This window comes from Triticum urartu, chromosome 3A, assembly GCF_056163025.1.
Source record: "Triticum urartu cultivar PI428250 chromosome 3A, HENAU_Tu73, whole genome shotgun sequence".
Lineage (NCBI taxonomy): Eukaryota > Viridiplantae > Streptophyta > Magnoliopsida > Poales > Poaceae > Triticum > Triticum urartu.
Window position 1 is genome coordinate 575,561,896 of NC_141875.1, and position 22,405 is coordinate 575,584,300.

General features: G+C 43.3%; 1 pseudogene; it reads left to right on the forward strand.

Annotated features, from left to right (window-relative positions):
* The first annotated feature begins 17,038 nt into the window (after positions 1 to 17,038).
* Positions 17,039 to 18,109, forward strand: LOC147980588 (uncharacterized; annotated as a pseudogene).
* The last annotated feature ends 4,296 nt before the right edge of the window (positions 18,110 to 22,405 follow it).

Below are 22,405 nucleotides of genomic sequence, written 5' to 3' on the forward strand. Positions count from 1 at the left end.
AGAAGGGCACGAAGGGGAAAAATAAATGACCCTTCGGTCTTATTTATAAGGCAAGGGGCATGTGTCAGGCGCGAAAATCAAGGAACCGTGGTTCTTGAAACGGAGTTGTCGCCTCGATTGTCGCAGACCTATTAAACAAAAAAAGGTATCATGGATAAGTTCCTTTATAACAGGTGATGTCACGCTGGTTTACAACGACCAGAGAAGATGACATCATGGCGATTCAACAAACTACAAGAAGGTGTTGAAGATGAAGATTTTTGCTAAGGATTGACATGAACCTGTTCAAATCAATCTGGGGCCTAATGTTGAGGATATCACTACTGGGCGTAAACCGGCCTATCTGGGCCGGGTTAACTTTGTCAGTAGTTAACTATGTTGAAACCCAAGAAGGCAGATGAGGGCTCAAGGCCCATAGTCGGTTCAAGGCCTGTAGCCGTAAACCGGCGTTGGTATGTAACTTGTATTGTAAGTTAGGAATAAGTAGAGACCAAACCGGACACATCTATGAGCCGGTATTGGGAATCTGTGAACCGACGGGCGTCACCCGTGTATATAAGGGGACGACCCGGCGGCGGTTCAGAGAACAGACAGAAAACAACTCGAGACATAGGCGAAGCTTGTTTGCTCCCTAGTCATCGAAACCCCATCAATCCCATCACAACTAGACGTAGGCTTTTACCTTCATCGAAGGGGCCGAATTAGTATAAACTCTCTTGCATCCCTGTGTCCGCTTTAACCCCTTCAAGCTAACCCATCGTGATGGCTCCACGACTAAGTCCTTTCTCTAGGACATACGCCGTGACAAAACCACGACAGCGCACGAGCGGCGGCGGCGCGCAGAGGAGACGCGCGGCGGCGGCGACATCGGAAGCGAAAAAGAAAACCTAAGAAACTGATATCATGTATGAGATTATGATTGCACGATGTACTGCTCTTCGTGCATAGGCACGTATATATGATGTACAAATGTGGGCCACGGACCTCAACTATACAAGGAACTAGGAGGAAGGCCCAATACACAATATACACATAACACATATACTCAACACTCAACAATGCTTGCCATACACCATCCTCATTAACTAGCATATAGAGTCATTTACTCAACAAACACTTGTTTTCAGTCTCAAGGTCCTCCACCCTGAGACCTCCATGGTCCTTTGGGCAGCATATGACATCCCATCTCGTTAGTCAAAAATTACGCTTATGTTCCTTGCATTGTCACAAAAATCTAGATCTATAGTAATCCAATCCTGTTCTTACCCCTTCGGGTATTTCAAAGAAGGATAACATAAACATAGAAAGACTCATGAGAACAGTGTTGGTTAAAGTTAGCCTTGCCCATAAGACATGAGCTTTCATATCCAACAAGCCAGTTTTTTCTTGAAATGGTCCTCAACACCTTTTCATTCCTTGTTTAGCAATCTAGGAAAATGCATTTGAATTCCAGGATATTTAAAAGAGAATGAGCTAGTCTCACAACCAAAAGGTTGTTTGTATTGATCTTCTTCCCCTTTAGCATTTTCAAAACAAATCAGTTTGGTATTGTGAAAGTTTATTTTTTTAGACGAGATAACTGTTTGAAAAGACAAAGAATCCTTTTCATGTTTTTGGCTTTCTCAATGTCACGATCCACAAAGGTGATGGCATCATCAGCGTACTGCAATAAAAACACTCAACCATCCGCTAGATTGGGAATAAGTCTCGCAACATGAACTATTTCCTTTGCACGACTAATAAGTAATGTTAGAAGGTCTGCAACAACACTGAAAAGGATGGATGATAGTGGGTCCCCCTGACGAACTTCTTTCTTGTCTGAAAATAATGATGAATGTTGTTATTTTCCTTCACACCTAGGCTAGCCCCATACAAATGAATTGACCCATTGTCACCATTTTCCCCGGAAGTCTTTCATGTGCATAATTTGTGGCAAAAACGGTCATTTAACCTTGTCGTATGCCTTTTCGAACTCCAGCTTCAAGATAACTTCATCGATTTTAACTACAACTCCCTCTACGACACCTTTCAATGGTGAAAGTCGTCTATGTAGGTCTGACCGGCTTGTGAGCAACTGCAGTCACATGATTACTTACGACTTTGGTAAAAATCTTCAAGTTAACATTCAGTAAAAAAATGGACGAAATTGTTGTATCTTAATATCTTCTTCTTTTTAGGAAGGAGGCCCACCATGTTGACGCTTAGTTATACAAGGGAAATATAAATATCAAAATTTACGTCCATGAATGCATAATCCATCAAAGATTTCACGCTAGCATGGATTCCCCTATTAAGTGCCTAGTGATACGTCTCCAACGTATCTATAATTTTTGAATGTTCCATGCTATTATATTATCAACCTTGGATGTTTTATATGCATTTATATGCTATTTTATATGATTTTTGGGACTAACCTATTAACCTAGAGCCTAGTGCCAGTTTCTGTTTTTTCCTTGTTTTAGACTATCACTGAAAAGGAAAATCAAACGGAGTCCAATTGAACTAAAACTTCACGGAACTTATTTTTGGACCAGAAGAAGCCCACGGAGTATCGAAGATGGACCAGAAGAGTCCCGGGCTGCCCACGAGGGTGGGGGGCGCGCCCCCCCCCCCTGCCTTGTTGACAGCCCAGAGATCCACCAACGTACTTCTTCCTCCTATATATACCCATATATCCTAAAAACTTCGAGGAGCAGAATAGATTGGGAGTTCCGCTGCCAGAGGCCTCCGTGGCCACCGAAAACCAATCTAGACCCGTTCTGGCACCCTGCCGGAGGGGGAATCCCTCTCCGGTGGCCATCTTCATCATCCCGGTGCTCTCCATGACTCAGAGGGAGTAGTTCTCCCTCGGGGCTGAGGGTATGTACCAGTAGCTATGTGTTTGATCTCTCTCTCTCTCTCTCGTGTTCTTGAGCTGGTACGATCTTGATGTATCGCGATCTTTGCTATTATAGTTGGATTTTATGACGTTTCTCCCCCTCTACTCTCTTGTGATGAATTGAGTTTTCCCTTTGAAGTTATCTTATCGGATTGAGTCTTTAAGGATTTGAGAACACTTGATGTATGTCTTGCACATGCTTATCTGTGGTGACAATGGGATATCATGTGATCCACTTGATGTATGTGTTGGTGATCAACTTGCGAGTTCCGTGACCTCGTGAACTTATGCATAGGGGTTGGCGCACGTTTTCGTCTTGACTCTGCGGTAGAAACTTTGGGGCACTCTTTGAAGTACTTTGTGTTGGTTTGAATAGATGAATCTGAGATTGTGTGCTGCATATCGTATAATCATACTCACGGATACTTGAGGTGACAATGGAGTATCTAGGTGACATTAGGGTTTTGGTTGATTTGTGTCTTAAGGTGTTATTATAGTACGAACTCTATGATAGATCGAATGGAAAGAATAGCTTCATGTTATTTTACTACGGACTCTTGAATAGATCGATCAGAAAGGATAACTTTGAGGTGGTTTCGTACCCTACAATAATCTCTTCGTTTGTTCTCCGCTATTAGTGACTTTGGAGTGACTCTTTGTTGCATGTTGAGGGAAAGTTATATGATCCAATTATGTTATTATTGTTGAGAGAACTTGCACTAGTGAAAGTATGAACCCTAGGCCTTGTTTCTTAGCATTGCAATACCGTTTGTGCTCACTTTTATCATTAGTTACCTTGCTGTTTGTATATTTTCAGATTACAAAAACCTATATCTACTATCCATATTGCACTTGTATCACCATCTCTTCGCCAAACTAGTGCACCTATACAATTTACCATTGTATTGGGTGTGTTGGGGACACAAGAGACTCTTTGTTATTTGGTTGCAGGGTTGCTTGAGAGAGATCATCTTCATCCTACGCCTCCTACGGATTGATAAACCTTAGGTCATCCACTTGAGGGAAATTTGCTAATGTCCTACAAACCTCTTCACTTGGAGGCCCAACAACGTCTACAAGAAGAAGGTTGTGTAGTAGACATCAAGCTCTTTTCTGGCGCTGTTGCCGGGAAGGTTAGCGCTTGAAGGTATATCTTCAGATCTTGCAATCGAATCTTTTTGTTTCTTGTTTTATCACTAGTTTAGTTTATAAAAGAAAACTGCAAAAAATGGAATTGAGTTTGCCTCATACGCTTCATCTTTTTAATATCTTTCGTGAGTATGATGGAAAGGAAAATTGTGCCAAAGTGTTAGAAGAAGAATGCATTAAAATGTTTGGCACTAAATCTTTGAATGATGAGCATGATTGCAATGTTATTAGTATGAACTCTTTGAATATCCATAGTACTAATGATGATTGCACTAGTCATGATGAGAATGTCTCTTATAAGCATGTCGATTTTTGTGGAGTGCATTGAGTTTGCAAGTACACACCAATTAGGGAAGATAGATTTTGCAAGAGGCATAAGTACTTAGAAACTAAATGGTTGCAAGAAAGGCTAGGTGTTTGTGCTGAAAATTTAAATTTTCTTAGCCGTACTTGTGAACTTTGCAATGAACGTGGTCATTTAACCATCCGATGCAAATTATTTCATGGTCTAATCGTTTCCAAAAATTGTGATGACTTGATTTCCATTGCACATCATAATGAACTTAGTTTGCTTATGGGTTATGAAGAAATGAAACGTATAACTAACTATCTTCCAGTATTTGCCTGTGATAAACTTCTTGATTTTGATCTAGAGGAAATTTATATGTATTGTGCGGTGAATTGTATTGAAAATCCTTATATTGCCAATTACATAAAGAAAAGAAAACAAATAGAATATGAAGAGAATACTAATGAAAGGGAAGAGACTTCCCAATATCCTCCTATTATTTCTTATGATGAATCAGGTAACGAGGAGGAGCCTTCTATTCAACCAATCTCATTAATAAGGAGCTCCAAAAAGAGGGTTGAACCCACACATTATGTGAAGAAGAGAAAGAAAAGACGGAGAAGCAAAGGTAGAAAGGTATCTCTCCCAAATAATGTTGCTCCTATTACTCATTGTGATGATGATAATTGTTATACTATTGGTGCTATCCATACTATTAATGATGAGAGTGATTATGCTTATGATATGAAAAGGCCCAAGCTTGGGGATGCTATGTTTGATGAGAATGACATTTTTGAGAATATATTTGCTGCAATTAATGTTTGTCCCAAGCTTGGGGATGCGACGTTTAATGGAGATGATATTTTCAGTCCCCCAGGTTTTGATGAGCAAATTTATTATGATGATAGCATGCCTCCTATTTATGATGACTATTGCGATGACACTTATGCTATAAAGAGTAGAGATCATTATATTTATAAAACTTGTCATGATTATGATTACCCTTTTTCTGAACATTACACTTTTAATGTGGAAACAATTTATAGTATTCGAGTTTTTTATGATACTCCCACTATTCTGAATGAGAAGAATTTTGCTTATGTGGAGAGTAGTAAAATTTCTGTGCGGGTAGATCATGAAAAGAATGCTTTAGGTGTTGGTTATATTGTTGAATTCATTCATGATGCTACTGAAAATTATTTTGAGGGAGGAACATATGCTTGTAGGAATTGCAATAATATCAAGTTTCCTCTCTATGTGCTTAAAGTTTTGAAGTTATGCTTGTTTTGCCTTCCTATACTAGTTGATTATTGTTCCTACAAGTTGTTTTCTCACAAAATCCCTATGCATAGGAAGTGGGTTAGACTTAAATGTGCTAGTCATATTCTTCATGATGATCTCTTTATGTTTCAATTCTTATCATTTATGTGAGAATCATTGAAATCATCATGCCTAGCTAGGGGCGTTAAACGATAGCGCTTGTTGGGAGGCAACCCAATTTTATTTTTGTTCCTTGCTTTTTGTTCCTGTTTAGTAATAAATAAATAATCTATCCTCTGTTATGATTGTATTTTTATGTTTTAATTAGTGTTTGTGCCAAGTAAAGCCTTTAGGTTCTTCTTGGGTGATTGTTATTTGATCTTGCTGTAAAAAACAGAAAATATGCGCTCACGAGAATAATTTTCATTTTTTACCAGAGAGCGGTAAAATACCAATTCAACTTGCAATAGATTAATAAAAAAATTTACTAGGACTTCCTAATTTCTCAGGATTTTTGGGGTTCTAGAAGTATACGTTTGATACAGATTACTACAGACTGTTCTGCTTTTGATAGATTCTGTTTTATTGTGTTGTTTGCTTATTTTGATGAATCTATGAGTAGTATCGGAGGGTATGAAACATAGAGAAGTTGGAATACAGTATATATTACACAAATATGAATTTAGAATGAGTTCACAACAGTACCAAAAGTGGTGATTTATTTCCTTATACTAATGGAGTTTACGAGTTTTCTGTTAAGTTTGTGAAGTTTTCAAGTTTTGGGTAAAGATTCGATGGACTATGGAATAAGGAGTGGCAAGAGCCTAAGCTTGGGGATGCCGAAGGCACCCCAAGGCCATATCCAAGGACACCAAAAATCATAAGCTTGGGGATGCCCCGGAAGGCATCCCCTCTTTCGTCTTCGTTCATCGGTAACTTTACCTGGAGCTATATTTTTATTCACCACATGATATGTGTTTTGCTTGGAGCGTCATTTTATTCTCTTTTGTTTTGCTTTCTGTTTGAATAAAATACCAAGATCTGAAATTCTTAAATATTAGAGAATCTTCACATAGTTGCATATGGCTACTTATTGATCTCCACTTATATCTTTCAGAGTAGTTTGTCTGTTGCTCTAGTGCTTCACTTATATCTTTTTAGAGCACGGTGGTGTTTTTATTTTAAAGAAATTGTTGAACTCTCATACTTCACTTATATTATTTTGAGAGTCTTTTAGAACAGCATGGTAGTTTGCTTTGGTTATGAATTTAGTCCTAATATGATATGCATCCAAGAGGGATATAATAAAAAAAATCATATAAAGTGCATTGAATACTATGAGAAGTTTGATACTTGATGATTGTTTTGATATATGGAGATGGTGATATTAGAGTCATGCTAGTTGAGTAGTTGTGAATTTGAGAAATACTTGTGTTGAACTTTGTGATTCCCGTAACGTGCACGTATGGTGAACCGTTATGTGATGAAGTCGGAGCATGATTTATTTATTGATTGCCTTCCTTATGAGTGGCGGTCGGGTACGAGCGATGGTCTTTTCCTACCAATATATCCCCCTAGGAGCATGAGCGTAGTACTCTGTTTCGATAACTAATAGATTTTTGCAATAAGTATGTGAGTTCTTTATGACTAATGTTGAGTCAATGGATTATACGCACTCTCACCCTTCCACCATTGCTAGCCTCTCTAGTACTGAGCAACTTTCACCGGTACCGTAAACCCACCATATACCTTCCCCAAAACAGCCACCATACCTACCTATTATGGCATTTCCATAGCCATTCCGAGATATATTGCCATGCAACTCTCCACCGTTTCGTTTATTATGACACGCTCCATCATTGTCATATTGCTATGCATGATCATGTAGTTGACATTGTATTTGTGGCAAAGCCACCGTTCATAATTCTTTCATACATGTCACTCATGAGTCATTGCACATCCCGGTACATCGCCGGAGGCATTCATATAGAGTCATATCTTGTTCTAAGTATCGAGTTGTAATTCTTGAGTTGTAAGTAAATAAAAGTGTGATGATCATCATTATTAGAGCATTGTCCCAGTGAGGAAAGGATGATGGAGACTATGATTCCCCCACAAGTCGGGATGAGACTCCGGACGAAAAAAAAAAGAAAAAAGGAGAAAGGCCATAAAAAAAGAGAAGGCCCCAAAAAAACAAAAAAATGAGAGAAAAAGAGAGAAGGGGCAATGCTACTATCCTTTTACCACACTTGTGCTTCAAAGTAGCACCATGATCTTCATGATAAAGAGTCTCCTATGTTATCACTTTCATATACTAGTGGGAATCTTTCATTATAGAACTTGCCTTGTATATTCCAATGAAGTACTTTGTGTTGGTTTGAATAGATGAATCTGAGATTGTGTGATGCATATCGTATAATCATACCCACGGATACTTGAGGTGACAATGGAGTATCTAGGTGACATTAGGGTTTTGGTTGATTTGTGTCTTAAGGTGTTATTCTAGTACGAACTCTATGATAGATCGAACGGAAAGAATAGCTTTATGTTATTTTACTACGGACTCTTGAATAGGTCGATCGGAAAGGATAACTTTGAGGTGGTTTTGTACCCTACCATAATCTCTTCGTTTGTATTCCGCTATTAGTGACTTTGGAGTGACTCTTTGTTGCGTGTTGAGGGAAAGTTATATGATCCAATTATGTTATTATTGTTGAGAGAACTTGCACTAGTGAAATTATGAACCCTAGGCCTTGTTTCCTAGCATTGTAATACCGTTTGTGCTCACTTTTATCATTAGTTACCTTCCTGTTTTTATATTTTCAGATTAAAAAACCTATATCTACTATCCATATTGCACTTGTATCACCATCTCTTCACCGAACTAGTGCACCTATACAATTTACCATTGTATTGGCTGTGTTGGGGACACAAGAGACTCTTTGTTATTTGGTTGCAGGGTTGCTTGAGAGAGACCATCTTCATCGTACGCCTCCCATGGATTGATAAACTTTAGGCCATCCACTTGAGGGAAATTTGCTACTGTCCTACAAACATCTGCACTTGGAGGCCCAACAACGTCTACAAGAAGAAGGTTGTGTAGTAGACATCACCTAGCTATGCACATCTCACGTCCCTCTCCTCGTGTGCAATCTCCTTTCCTTATTTTGTTTGTTAGGAGGACAATGTCATATATTAAAATTGTGTAACCCTTATAAGACCGTCCTTACAAAAAAACATTAGTCCTTGGGCATGTCGACATCGTCTTCCACCTGTAGTCACCAGTGATGTGTTGTGACCAAAGGTCGATGCTGCCTCTGAATCTCCGAAACACCCTCAGAGTTTGGTTAACGTTGTTGAGTGTTGGAAAACGTACGAAGCCGCTTGTCAGAGCCAGAAGAAGATGGTGACATCGAACTATTGATCAGATTGATGTCTCGAAAAAGGAAGCGTCAAGAAGGGATGGATAAGTGTTCCAGATCTATCCCAACGGAGTTGGAGAGGATAAGTTATCTCAGTACAATCACTAGATTCCCAACGAAGCAAAGTTGGTCGTGCTTCGCTGTATGGAGAAGAAGCGAGATTACCAAAATCGGATCCGTTGTCGTCCAATTAATCTGCCGAGTAGCACCATCAAACCACCTAGAAAAATGTAGACAACAATGCGCCCCTTATCTGGCAGTGACCGAAGCTCCAAAGGACTTGTATCGACGCCAATCAACATAACTGAAATGAGGACAAAACGGGGATAACTTACACACGTCCCCGATGACACCTTCGCCACCACATTTGGGGGCTACAGCAACCCAAACTCCAAGAACAAACACATTGGGGTTCCCTCCACCTTTTTGGAAGGAACCCGAAGGCAGAGGCGGCTGCACGAGAAAGCCTAGTCATTTATTTTTTTTCTCGAGAGGAAGGAAACAGTTACATAATCCCCTCCCCCCCCCCTCGGTTCATGGGTCGAGAGTAAACAAAAATTTTCTCGAAGTAATAAAACAAGAATATTTATAAAGATGTGACATCGGCATCATGTCATATAAGTTATTTTCTTGTCAACTATAGATAACATGAGAGGATTGACTCGCCTTAGGTTTGCCTCTTTGGTTCATAAATATATAGTTATGAAGTCATGCTATGTTGAATGGTAGAGGAATTGAAAAGACGTGAATGTGTAATAAAAAAACTCTCCTAAAGATTAGGTGAATGCCCCAATCATCATAAAAACATGGCTTAACATGACTTTTATGAAACTACATGCAACTGGACTAAAGTTGACATTTTTATGGTTTGCAATTCTATAAAATCCATTGAAAAAGATGGCACATACGTAACGCTTAGGCACAGTTATGAAGTGCCTAAACGCCTTGCCTGGGGCGTAAGCTAAAGTCTATGGGAGGCAAATACAAAGTTGTCCACCCGACGAGAAATGATGCCATATCACGCTACATACCAAATAGAATATATTCCGATGAACAATAGTTGACAATTTATTCATTCAAATATTTTAATTAATGTTTTTATGCATATAATATCTCAAATAGACCTTTGATGGTGAAGTTGTACAACCGCAAAGGCTGCACAACGTTTAGAACGCCTCCTAGAGGATCAACGAAGGTTAAACACCTCGCTTACGACTAGGGCTACATTAAACCTTGACTACAAATCAAACAAACCTTATAGGATAAAACGTTCTCTAAATTCCTATGGAATATCTTTGACAGAAAATTTTGCACAATAACCAATCTCTAAGTGCACACATACCCTTGAAAACAATCGATTGCTTTATCTTGTTTTTTTCTTTTTGGGCGTGATTGTGTTGTTTGCCCCAACAATGATCTCGCTATTGTATCGGATGGTTGATGTATTAATATAACAGGGCGAAAGCTTATTTTGATTATCTACATTTAATTAACTTGTTCTTCCGTTTCATTCATTTTAGCTTTCCAGAATCTCCTGTCAATAAAGTGACACATGTGAATGGCCTTATCACAATTAGAAAATGAATTACAGTTAAAAAAATTAGAGTACAAATTTCCTAATTCTCATTTACACGAGAATTAACAAAATCTCGTCTAACACCTCTAGCATTTTCCATCGCAAAAAAAATACCTACATCATTTTATTAATTAAAAATAAAAAATCACAAAAAATGCTTAAAATCAAATGGTGTAAGGGTTAGATGAGACTTGTTTAATTCTCACATAGATAAGAGCTAATCACACACGTTAGAGTATTGCAAACTGAGTGTAGCTCTATGCTTGGGTTTTTCATGGTAGAACCGGCCCTTCAGGGTTCAAGTCCTAAACTTGACAGTTATGCGTCCATTTTCGTGAATTTATTTCAGGTTTTGACTGTGTTCACTCAGTATCTTAGAAATGCTCATAGAGGCATGGTGTGTGTGCATGCGCCATAAGGTTGAGTGTATGTAAACATCTGTGATTGGACTGTGTTGAAAAGAAAATTATACGCTGGTCAAACCCGCATGTCATTGTGAAAAGTATAAACCGAGCATAAACTTTCATTTGACAAAACAAAACAGAAACGGTCAGACGATCATATGTCATCGCACAAATCAACCTTCCCCCTGACGTATCAGCCCTGAACAAACACGGCACCTGTATTTAAATCTGAAAGTCGGAATTCGTTAGCAATAGTTTTTAGGTGAGCAACAGGCGCCGGTGCGCCGGCCGAAATTTCGGCCGGTCGCACCGGGTACGTATGATTTGCTCTTAATAACCGTAGATATATTTTCCTTAACTGCCTCACTAGTTAAAAAAATAATAAGCCATGACGCATGTTCATTCTTAGCAGCCCCGTGACCCCCAGCTCGCTGGCCGTCCACGTCGGCGCCGGCCGCCGCCGGTGGTCGCCCTCATCACCGCCGGCCGCCGCCCTCGCATAACCTCCTCCCCCGTGTTCGAAAAAAATCGCTTCATGGAGCTTGTAGCACGAATCCTTGTTTCCAGCATGAAAAACCTCATCTGCAACCTCACAGCTATCGTGGCGTCGTCGTCCTCGTCCCCGGGCAGTCACTCGTCGTTGCTGCATCCGCCCCATCGTTGCAGTATAGTGTTTATTTGCTTGTATCAATTTGTGTAGCTGGTTGTATCATTTTCCATCCACCATTGTAGCATCTTCCTTCCTCGTCCTTCCATCTTGTACCCGTACCGCTGCCGGTTGTAGCATTTCGCACTATGTTTGTAGCAAAGCATGATGCTGGTTGTAGAAAAATCGAAACATCATTGTGCGATGCAGCAAATCATGACCGCGGTTGTAGCTAGATGGGACACCGGTGGTAGCAATTTTCAATGCCGGTTGTAGCATGCAGCACAAATCTGCGACGCCCATCCTCACTAAATGTCGCTTGGAGCAGCGTCGCCCATCCTCGCCACCCACAGTCACCACGCTCAGCAGCCTCGGCTGTAGCAAAAAAAGGAAACCGGACGTAGCAGGAAACGAAGTTAGTTGTAGCAAAAAACAAGTCGCCGTGCGTGGTCACCGCGCTCGCCATCCTCGGTTTGTAGCAAAAATGGAGCCGGTTGTAGCAAAAAACGGAGCCGGGAGGTGGACGAAGTAGCTTGTGCTCATGGAGTAGCTCACGGTGGTTGCAGCTAATGGCTGGAGGTGGTGCTTGGACTAGCTTGCGGCTGCGCCATGAGAGCCTGCTTGGTGGAGTTGGGAAGAAAGGGAAGGGAAGAAGATAGCATCTAGGTCAGGTGAAGAAAACGATTGGAGGAGGAGCCTCGCGAGTGGCGTGCGACCGGCCCAGCGTTTCAAACGGTGCCCTGATGTAAAACGTTTCCCTAGTTTTTACTATAATTCCCTCAAATTCCAACTCATCACTTGTCCGCATCTGAATCAGCCCGAGACAGGCGCATGCATGCTCCTACTGATTTTTTCCCTGGGGATAAGATGGTGACATTCATGTTCAGCCTCCATCGACAGCGACCGTAATTGTTCTGAGAGGGCTCTTTGATCTGATCTACCGCTTTAAAATGTTAGCAAAGATCATCATCGGCGAGACGATGAAGTGATAAGGATCAGGCGGGGCCGGCCAGGCGATGGCGGCAAGAGAATAACAACTAGAGTCTAGAGTAGAGTAGCCTGCTTTACGCGCGCCAAAGCCAAATTTCACGCTCATGAATTGATGAGGCTCGCAGCATGTTGACGGTGGATCCTTGAAAATGATAAAATGTTTGGCTCTCTTGTGTGTTGTGTCCCATACGGAGCCCGACACGACCAGATTCAGAACCGAATGAAGGCCACGCTATCTATGCGCCGGCCTGCCAGGACCATGCATGTGGCTGCAACCTCCCTGATGTAGCACTTCACCGACGTTCCAGCTCATTGGCCGCCGCACATGCCGTCAGGACGACCACCCGTCGGTCGAGGCGCAGGACGACGGCGACCGAAGGTGACGGATGAGGAAATCTCAGCCGACGTTGCATCGGACACTTGCCGTTTCTGTGGACGCCCGCAGGTTCGTGTGGCCGGTTTCCGCGCCACAGCCACATGCGCTCGGCTTTGCGGCTGCGGACTCGACAGGTTTTGGCGCCGTGCCACCGCAGCGCGGCGCGGCGTTCGGCCAGCCAATGGCTTCGTGCTCATCACTCATCGCCGCCGCGGTGCTTCGGCCAGTCAATGGCTTCGTGCTCATCACTCATCGCCGTCGCGGTGCTTCGGCCAGTCAATGGCTTCGTGTTCGCGACTCATCGGCGCCGGGATTGGCACATGGTGAGTGATGCCGGCCTAACCTTCCCGGTGACTGTCGAGCATGTGCGCGGCCTAGCTGCCGTAGATGCTGCACGTCAATTCGCTTTGCCATCCAGACTAGGAGCGGCGTTTCGTGTGCTACTCCGCTTCCGAAATGCTTTTTCCCGGTTCATGTTCCTTTCCTGGTGACACTTGTTTTGGGCCCGTCCGTTCGACTTCTCTCCGTCAACCGTGGGGTGCTTGAGCTGTCGTGCTCCATTCGGGCCTTGATGCCAACAGCGGCACCATTGCTTCCCCGGTTAGTCATGCACGTGTCGTCAGGAGAAAACTATGTGGATGTTTAGTAGGAAAAGCTCTACCGTTCAGATGGTAAAACCTACCGACTTGTAGCCTTCGTTGTTGTCTGGGAAGCTACCTTGAGCTAGACTGGATTAGAAAGCTAGCATGGCTCGAAAGTGAAACCTCTTCACGGGGGAAGCGAGCAAGGTGCCTGGGAAAGATAAACCCTGCCTGCTTCCTCCTTCGGTGGTCAGATAGTGTGAAGCCACCTTCCAGTGTGCGCCCGAAGCGTCCCACACTGGTCGTAGTGGAGTGAGTTATTTATCCAAAATCACCTTAGTTGAGGCTAGGGTAACAATTTACTACTCCCTTCATTCCACAATGTAGTGCTTTATCTTTCCACGTGCTTCAACTTTGACCATAAATTTAACTATCAAGACCGATTGCGACGGGAGCAAAAATTATATTAGTGAATTCGTATTCGAAAGAAGTTTTCAATTATATAATTTTTTTCTCTCGCCGCAGTTGGTCTCGTTGATTAAATTTACGGTTAAAGTTGGACCTCGGAAAGCCCGAACGCACTATATTTTGGAATGAAGGGAGTACTACATTTGAGTCAGGTCACAAGAAACTACCAATTTTGTGCCTAATCAATAACGCAGAGCACTGATTGTATGATTTGCTCACGAAAACAGTGAAACCGACATGTGGGCCCCATCTGTCGGTCTGATGTGGCATGCTTGTGTGGACAATTTTGCTGAGTTGGATGAGGTCCCACCTATCAGCCTCTGTCTTCTTCCTCTCTCTCCATCCAATCAACCAACCCCGACCACAACCTTATCCGCAACGCCGCCGCAGCCCAACCCCGGCAAGCCACCCCACCACCAGTGAGCCGCCGGCCCCAGCCACCTACCATTCATTTTCGACGGGACAGAAGCATCGGGCCGCCCCCGAGACGCCTCCTGCGCAGGACCTCCTCCTCGTGCTCGGACTAATGGAGGCGGAAGCGGTTGCAGCGTCGGGCCCGATGGACGCCACGGTGGAGCACGCGCTGGCGGCGCTGGAACTGCTCTGCGCGGCGGCTGGCGGCACCACGGCGGTGCGCAGGGAGGCCCTGGCCTCACCTGTGTTGGCGCGCGCCATGGAGGGCATGTCCGGTTGCGGTCGCGAGTCCGCCATCGGCGTCCCGTGCGCCCGAGCCCACCATCGCCTTCACGTTACAGAAGACCACCATGGGCGCCACCGAAGCTTCTCCTTGTCGCGATTGCATCAGCCGGCTCCCCTGTGAGCCGTCGCGCGGCCTCGTCTGGTCGCGGCGCCGCCGGAGCTTCTCCTTGTCGCAACTGCATAAGTCGGCTCCCTGGTAAGCCGCCGCGCGGCCTCGCCTGGTCGTGGCGCCGCCAGAGCTTCTCCTTGCCACGACTGCATAAGCCGGCTCCCCGGTGAGCTGCTGCACGGCCTTGCTTCCTGGTCGTGGAGCCGAGACGCCCATAGCCTGTTTGCTGTAATGCCCATGAGAAAAATGGAAAAAAAAAAGGCGAAAAAGATAAACACTCGAGTCATTGACAGATGGGACCTCATCCAACTCAGCAAAATTGTCCACACAAGCATGCCACATCAACCCGACAGATGGGCCCACATGTCGGTTTCACTGTTTTCGTGAGCAAATCAGACAATCAGTGCTCCGTGTTATTGGTTAGGCACAAAGTTGATGGCTTCTTGTGCCCTGGCTCAAATGTGATATTAAGTTGTTACCCTAGTTACAACTGTGATAGTTTTGGATAAATAACTCTAGTGGAGTCGTGGAAAAATGTCCTGCCTAATTTACCGCGGTCTGTTGAGTATCTCACAGGACCAGATTCACATGTTGAGGGCCATGCCATGGTCCACAGCAGCCTCCAGGACCATATGGTTCCAACCTGATGTGGCTTCCCATCGAGCTTTCACCTCATCCAGCTCCTCCGGCGTCGCGATAGCCACCCATTGAGGAGCAGGACGACGGCAACCCAAGGGGACGGATCAGGAAATTTAAGCCGACCCTAAGTCGGACGTACACTTGCCATTTCCGTGGACGCCCGCAGGTTTGGGTGGCCGGTTCCCGCGCCACAGATCGTTCGCCGTCGCACGGGCCACCCGCGTGGCGTTCCGCTTTGCGGCTGCGGGCTCGACGTGTCTTGGCACGGTGTTTGGCCAGTCAAATGCTTCGTGCCCATCACTCATCAGCACTGGGACTGATAAATGTTTCGTGTGTCATTCCGCTTCTAGTACATGTGATGCCTTTTCTCGGTTTCTGTTGCTTTCCAACTGACACTTGTTTTCGGCCCGTCCTGCTTCCTGCAGTAGAGTGTTTTTTGGATTGGATTTCGAATTCTCTCCGTCAACTGCGGAGTTTTTGAGCTGTCACGCTCCAACTCCATTGGGGCCTTGATGCCAACGGCGGCAGCGAGCTCCCATTGCTTGGCTTGCTTCCCGGGTTACTAGTCATGCACGTGTCGTCAGGAAACTATGTTTGCAGCGATTTGGGCAGTTCGGGAAAGGTTCCAACAAGGGAATTGTTCTAGACCCAAGGTGACGCAGATGGTTTTAAAATCTACTCCCTCCGTTCGGAATTACTTGTCAGAGAAATGGATGTATCTAGATGTATTTTAGTTTTAAATACATCTATTTTCGAGACAAGTAATTCCGAACGGAGGGAGTACTCCCTCCATTTCATAATGTAGTGCTTCCTCTATCCTCGTGCTTTAACTTTGACCATAAATTTAATTAACAATACCGATTGCGGCGGGACCAAAAATCATATCAATGAATTCGTATTCGAAAGAAGTTTTCAATTATATAATTTTTGGTTTCGCCGCAGTTGGTCTTGTTGGTTAAATTTATGGTCAAAGTTGGACCTTGGAAAGCGCGGGCGCACTATATTTTGGAACGGATGGAGTACTACCGACTGACTTGTATCCTTCGTTTCTGTCAGGGCAGCAATCTAGTCTAGACTCTGGAGCAGGTCCGAGATCCCAGGCACGACAGAGCCAGAAGAGAGCCACACGTCGGCTTGGCCCGGTTATATTATAGAAAAGCAAGCATGGCTCGAACGTACCCCATCCATTTCAAAATAGATGACCCAACTTTATATTAACTTTGTATTAAAGTTAGTACAAAGTTGAGTCATCTATTTTGGAAGGGAGGGAGTAGCTGTTAGGTTGACCTCTCTCCCATTCGAACTCAACGGGTCGAACGGGCCCCTGACTCGCGCCCTGGTTGGGGACGCCCAACCAAACCATGGTTGGTGGGCCCCTGTGACCCGTGCAATATAAACAGAGGTGGGGTGGGGCACGCGATACGAGGTTTACCGCTGCCACAAACCTCACCAACACTCCCTACCGATCTAGGGTTAGCGCGGTGCTCACGGGAAGCTCCACCACCGCCGCCATCCACTCTCTGCCATCACCACCGTGCGCCACAGCACCACCATGGCCACCAGCTCCAGCTCGTCCGGCCAGGCAGAAGGAGACTTCCACTTGATGAGTTGCCTAAAAGATGTTCCTACACTTAGAGGTGACAACTACACTGAGTGGAGGAAGAAAGTAGAACTGGCATTTGTCTCTGCTAAGCTGGACTGGGTTGTGGACACATCACAGCCGGTCAGACCTACGGAGCCAGTCAGAGAGGCCACTGATGATGATGTTGCGTGGGATAAAAAGAGGGGAGATCATGCTCCCGTGAAGATGTTATATTCCATTGAAAACCAAAAGTGGGTCAATGCAAACAAAAAGTGCATGGCATTTATAAAGGATACAATTGAGAACGCCATCGTGGGCTCAATTGCAGAGTGCACTTCTGTAGGGGGGTTGCTTACAAAGATAAAGAACCAGTGAACTGGTTCTTCAAAGGCATATGCCACCCTGTTAATAAAGCAACTGGTGACATAGAACTACACTGGCGGTGGTCATGGAATAAGAGAGCGCATCCTCAGGATGAGCAACCTGGCAGCAAAGCTCAAGCCCATGGATGCGAATCTGGAGATCAAACCAGCGCTCCTGGTCCACCTAGTCATGGCTTCACTACCAAAGGAGTTTAAAACCTTTATTGTAAACTACAATATGTCACCTGAAACATGGGACATTGAAAAGACAATAGCAATGTGTGTCCAAGAAGAGGACAGTCTCAAAGCCTCACATGATGGTTCACTCAACTATGTGAAGGATAACAAGAAAAAAGTACAATCAAAATAGCAAAGGTTCTCCTCATAAGCCACATAGAAAAGCTCCCTATCAGCATCAGCAAAAGTCTTTCCCAGTGGACAAAGACACATGCCTCCACTGTAAGAAGACCGGGAATTACAAGAAAGACTACCCTGATTGGCTAAAGTCAATCATGGCAAAAAGAGGTAACAATATAGTTTCCTTTGTAAATGAATCCTTGTATACACCGTTTTTGAAATCCACTTGGTGGATTGACTCAAGAGCAACTGTTCATGTTGCAAATTCTTTACAGGGATTTCATTCGACGCAGACTACGCAAAGAAGCGAAAGACGCACTGAAGTGGCAAATGGAGTCGAAGCAGAAGTTGCAGCTGTCGGTGACGTCTCCTTGGAGTTAGCTGATGGATTCAAGCTTCTACTTAGAGATGTTTTATTTGTTCCATCATGCCATAGAAAATTGATTAGTGTTTCATGTTTGGACAAAGATAATTATGAATGTTATTTTGGACATGGCAAGTGTTCCATATGGTTTAATAATGCTTATGTGGGTGATGCTTTACTACACGATGAGCTTTATTTTTTATCACTACGTGAAAAAGTGCACTCTATGTGTAATGTGAATGAGCATGTCACGTCGAATAAAGAACAGAAGAAAAGAAAGAGAACACACGACTCATGGAAATTATGGCATTGTCGCTTGGGCCATATTTCCAAGGGGAGAATAGAAAGATTAGTCAAAAGTGAAATTCTTCCTCCGTTAGAATTCTCAGACTTAGAACAATGCATAGATTGCATTAAAGGAAAGTATATAAAACAAATTAAAAAAGGTGCAATCCATAGCACAGGCACACTAGAAATCATTCACACTGACATTTGTGGACCATTTCGGGTGAAAAGTGTGGATGGATATGGCTCGTTCATAATATTCACAGATGACTACTCTCACTATGGATGTATTTATCCAATCAAAGAAAGATCTGAAGCATTGGATAAATTTAAGATATTCAAAGCTAAAGTTGAAAATCAGCATGATAAAAGAAAAAAGATAGTAAGATCCGACCGTGGGGGAGAGTACTACGGTCGGCACACTCCATATGGCCAAGTCCCTGGACCTTTTGCAAAGTTCTTGCAGGAGACTGGCATAGTAGCCCAGTATTCAATGTCGGGCGAGCCTCAGCAAAATGGAGTAGCTGAAAGGTGCAACCATACACTTATGGATACGGTGTGCATCATGATGAGTTACTCCACCTTGCCATTGGGATTATGGATGGAGGCGCTTAAAACCGCCATTCACATTCTCAATAGAGTACTAAGCAAGTCGGTGACCAAAACACCGTACGAGCTATGGACAAGAAGAGTGTCATCCCTACAACACTTCAGGGTGTGGGGGGTGCCTTGCTGAGGCCAAAATGTTTAATCCAAACATTGAAAAGTTAGATCCCAAAACAGTGAGCAGCCACTTCATTGGCTATCCAGACAGATCAAAGGGTATTTGTTTCTACTGTCCAGACAAATATACAAAGTTTGTAGAAACAAGACATGCAGTCTTCTTAGAGGAAGAAATGATGAGGGGGGCATGGTAGCTCGGAAAATTGATCTTGAGGAGAAGAGGGTGCATGCACCTAATCTAATGATTCAGGAGCCATTTTTGTCACTACCAGTTGCAGCTCCACCCATGACAACTATGGGAGTAGACCCAGAACCTGTCTGTTAGGAGCCGACTGAACCCATTGTTAAGCATGAAAGGGATGTGCAGCAGCAAATTTTACAAGAAGTGCCAGAAGTTGAGGCACAGAATGTGCCAGAAACTGAGGCCCTTAGAAGGTCTACAAGACACAAAAAGTCAGCTATTTCTACTGATTATAAAGTTTATAACACGAAAATAGTTCATACATAAGAAGATCCCACCTCATATGAAGAAGCCATGTGAAGCCCTCATTCATCGAAGTGGATGAAGGCAATGGAAGACGAGATGAAATCGATGAGTTCCAAAGATGTTTGGGACTTAGAGGAAATTCCTAAAGGAGCCAAAACAGTAGGCTACAAATGGGTCTACAAAACAAAGTATGACCCTAACGGGAATGTAGAAAAGTACAAAGCCCGACTTGTGGCAAAAGGATTTACACAAAGAGAAGGGATATACTACAATGAGACTTTTTCCCCGGTCTCATATAAAGATTCCTGAAGAATCATAATGGTGTTAGTTGCGCATTTTGATTTAGAGTTACATCAAATGGATGTAAAGACGACATTTTTCTGAATGGTGATTTAAAAGAAAAGGTCTACATGAAACAACCCAAGGGTTTTATCATGGAAGGCAAGGAAAATATGGGATGCCGCCTAAAGAAATCCATTTATGGAATAAAGCAAGCTTCTAGACAGTAGTATCTAAAGTTTAATCAAATGATTGAAAATTGGTTTTAAAGAAAATATGGAGGATAACTGCATTTATGCAAGGTTTAAAATGGGAAATATATTTTCCTAATCATGTATGTGGATGATATCTTCCTTGCTAGCAGTGATGTTAGTCTACTACTAGAAACAAAGAAGTTCTTATCCTCAAATTTTGATATAACAGATCTTGGTGAAGCATCATATGTTTTGGGCATAGAGATTCACCAAGATAGGAACAATGAAGTCTTAGGACTATCGCAGAAGGCATATTTAGAAAAGGACCTTAAAAGTATAATATGCATGCGAGTAAAGCCACACCTGCTCCTATAGTCATGGGCGATAGTTTTGGGAAATTCCAATGTCCCAAGAATCAGTACGAGATCGATCAAACGAAAGCAGTACCATATGCTTCGGCTGTTGGAAACTTACAGTATGCACAAGTGTGTACTCGCCATGACTTAGCTTTTATCACTGGGGTACTCAGTAGATATCAAGAGGATCCAGGCATTGAGCACTGGAAGATGGTAAAGAAAGCATTGCGTTATGCGCAAGGCACGAAGGACTACATGCTAACATACATGAGATGTGATTCCCTAGAGATAAAAGGGTATTCGGACGCAGATTTTGTGGGGGACAGAGATGATAGAAAATCCAGTTAGGATACGTATTCACTCTCGTTGGGGGAGCTATTTCGTGGAAAAGCTCCAAACAGTCGATAGTTGCATCATCCACGATCTATCCAGAATTCATAGCATGCTTCGAGGCCACGAGGCAGGCGATATGGCTAAAGAAATTTATACCCGACTTGAAAGTGGTAGATTGTATTCACAAACCACTAAAGATGTACTATGATAACCAGCCGCAGTATTCTATGCTCATAACAACAAGTCGAGTAATGCTGCCAAAACAACAGAGATAAGGTATTATGTTGTGGAAGATAAAATCCAGGATCAAACTATAAGTCTCGAGCATATAAGGACAAAGGATATGCTTGCGGATCCGCTAACGAAAGGCTTATTGATACGTCTCCGTCGTATCTACTTTTCCAAACACTTTTGCCCTTGTTTTAGACTCTAACTTGCATGATTTGAATGGAACTAACCCGGACTGACGCTGTTTTCAGCAGAATTGCCATTGTGTTATTTATGTGTAGAAACAAAAGTTCTTGGAATGACCTGAAACTTCGCGGAGATTATTTTGGAAATAATAAAAGATACTGGCAAAAGATAAAGACCAGGGGGCCCACACCCTAGCCACGAGGGTGGGGGCGCGGCTGCCCCCCTGGGCACGCCCCCTACCTCGTGGGCCCCCTGGAGCTCCTCCGACCTCAACTCCAACTCTATATATTCATGTTCGGAGAGAAAAAAAATCAAATATAAAGAATCATCGCGTTTTACGATACGGAGCCGCTGCCAAGCCCTAAACTCTCTCGGGAGGGCTGATCTGGAGTCTGTTCGGGGCTCCAGAGAGGGGAATCCGTCGCCATCGTCATCATCAACCATCCTCCATCTCCAATTTCATTATGCTCACCGCCGTGCGTGAGTAATTCCATCGTAGGCTTGCTGGACGGTGATGGGTTGGATGAGATTTATCATATAATCGAGTTAGTTTTGTTAGGGTTTGATACCTAGTATCCACTATGTTCTGAGATTGATGTTGCTATGACTTTGCTATACTTAATGCTTGTCACTAGGGCCCGAGTGCCATGATTTTAGATCTGAACCTATTATGTTTTCATGAATATATGTGAGTTCTTGATCCTATCTTGCAAGTCTATAGTCACCTACTATGTGTTATGATCCGGTAACCCCAAAGTGACAATAATTGGGACCACTCCCGGTGATGATCGTAGTTTGAGGAGTACATGTATTCACTATGTGTTAATGCTTTGGTCCGGTACTCTATTAAAAGGAGGCCTTAATATCCCTTAGTTTCCGCTAGGACCCCGCTGCCACGGGAGGGTAGGACAAAAGATGTCATGCAAGTTCTTTTCCATAAGCACGTATGACTATATTCGGAATACATGCCTACATTACATTGATGAATTGGAGCTAGTTCTGTGTCACCCTAGGTTATGACTGTCACATGATGAACCACATCCAGCATAATTCTCTATCACCGATCCATTGCCTACGAGCTTTTCATATATTGTTCTTTGCTTATTTACTTTTCCGTTGCTATTGTTACAATCACTACAAAATACCAAAAACATTACTTTTGCTATCGTTACCTTTTGCTACC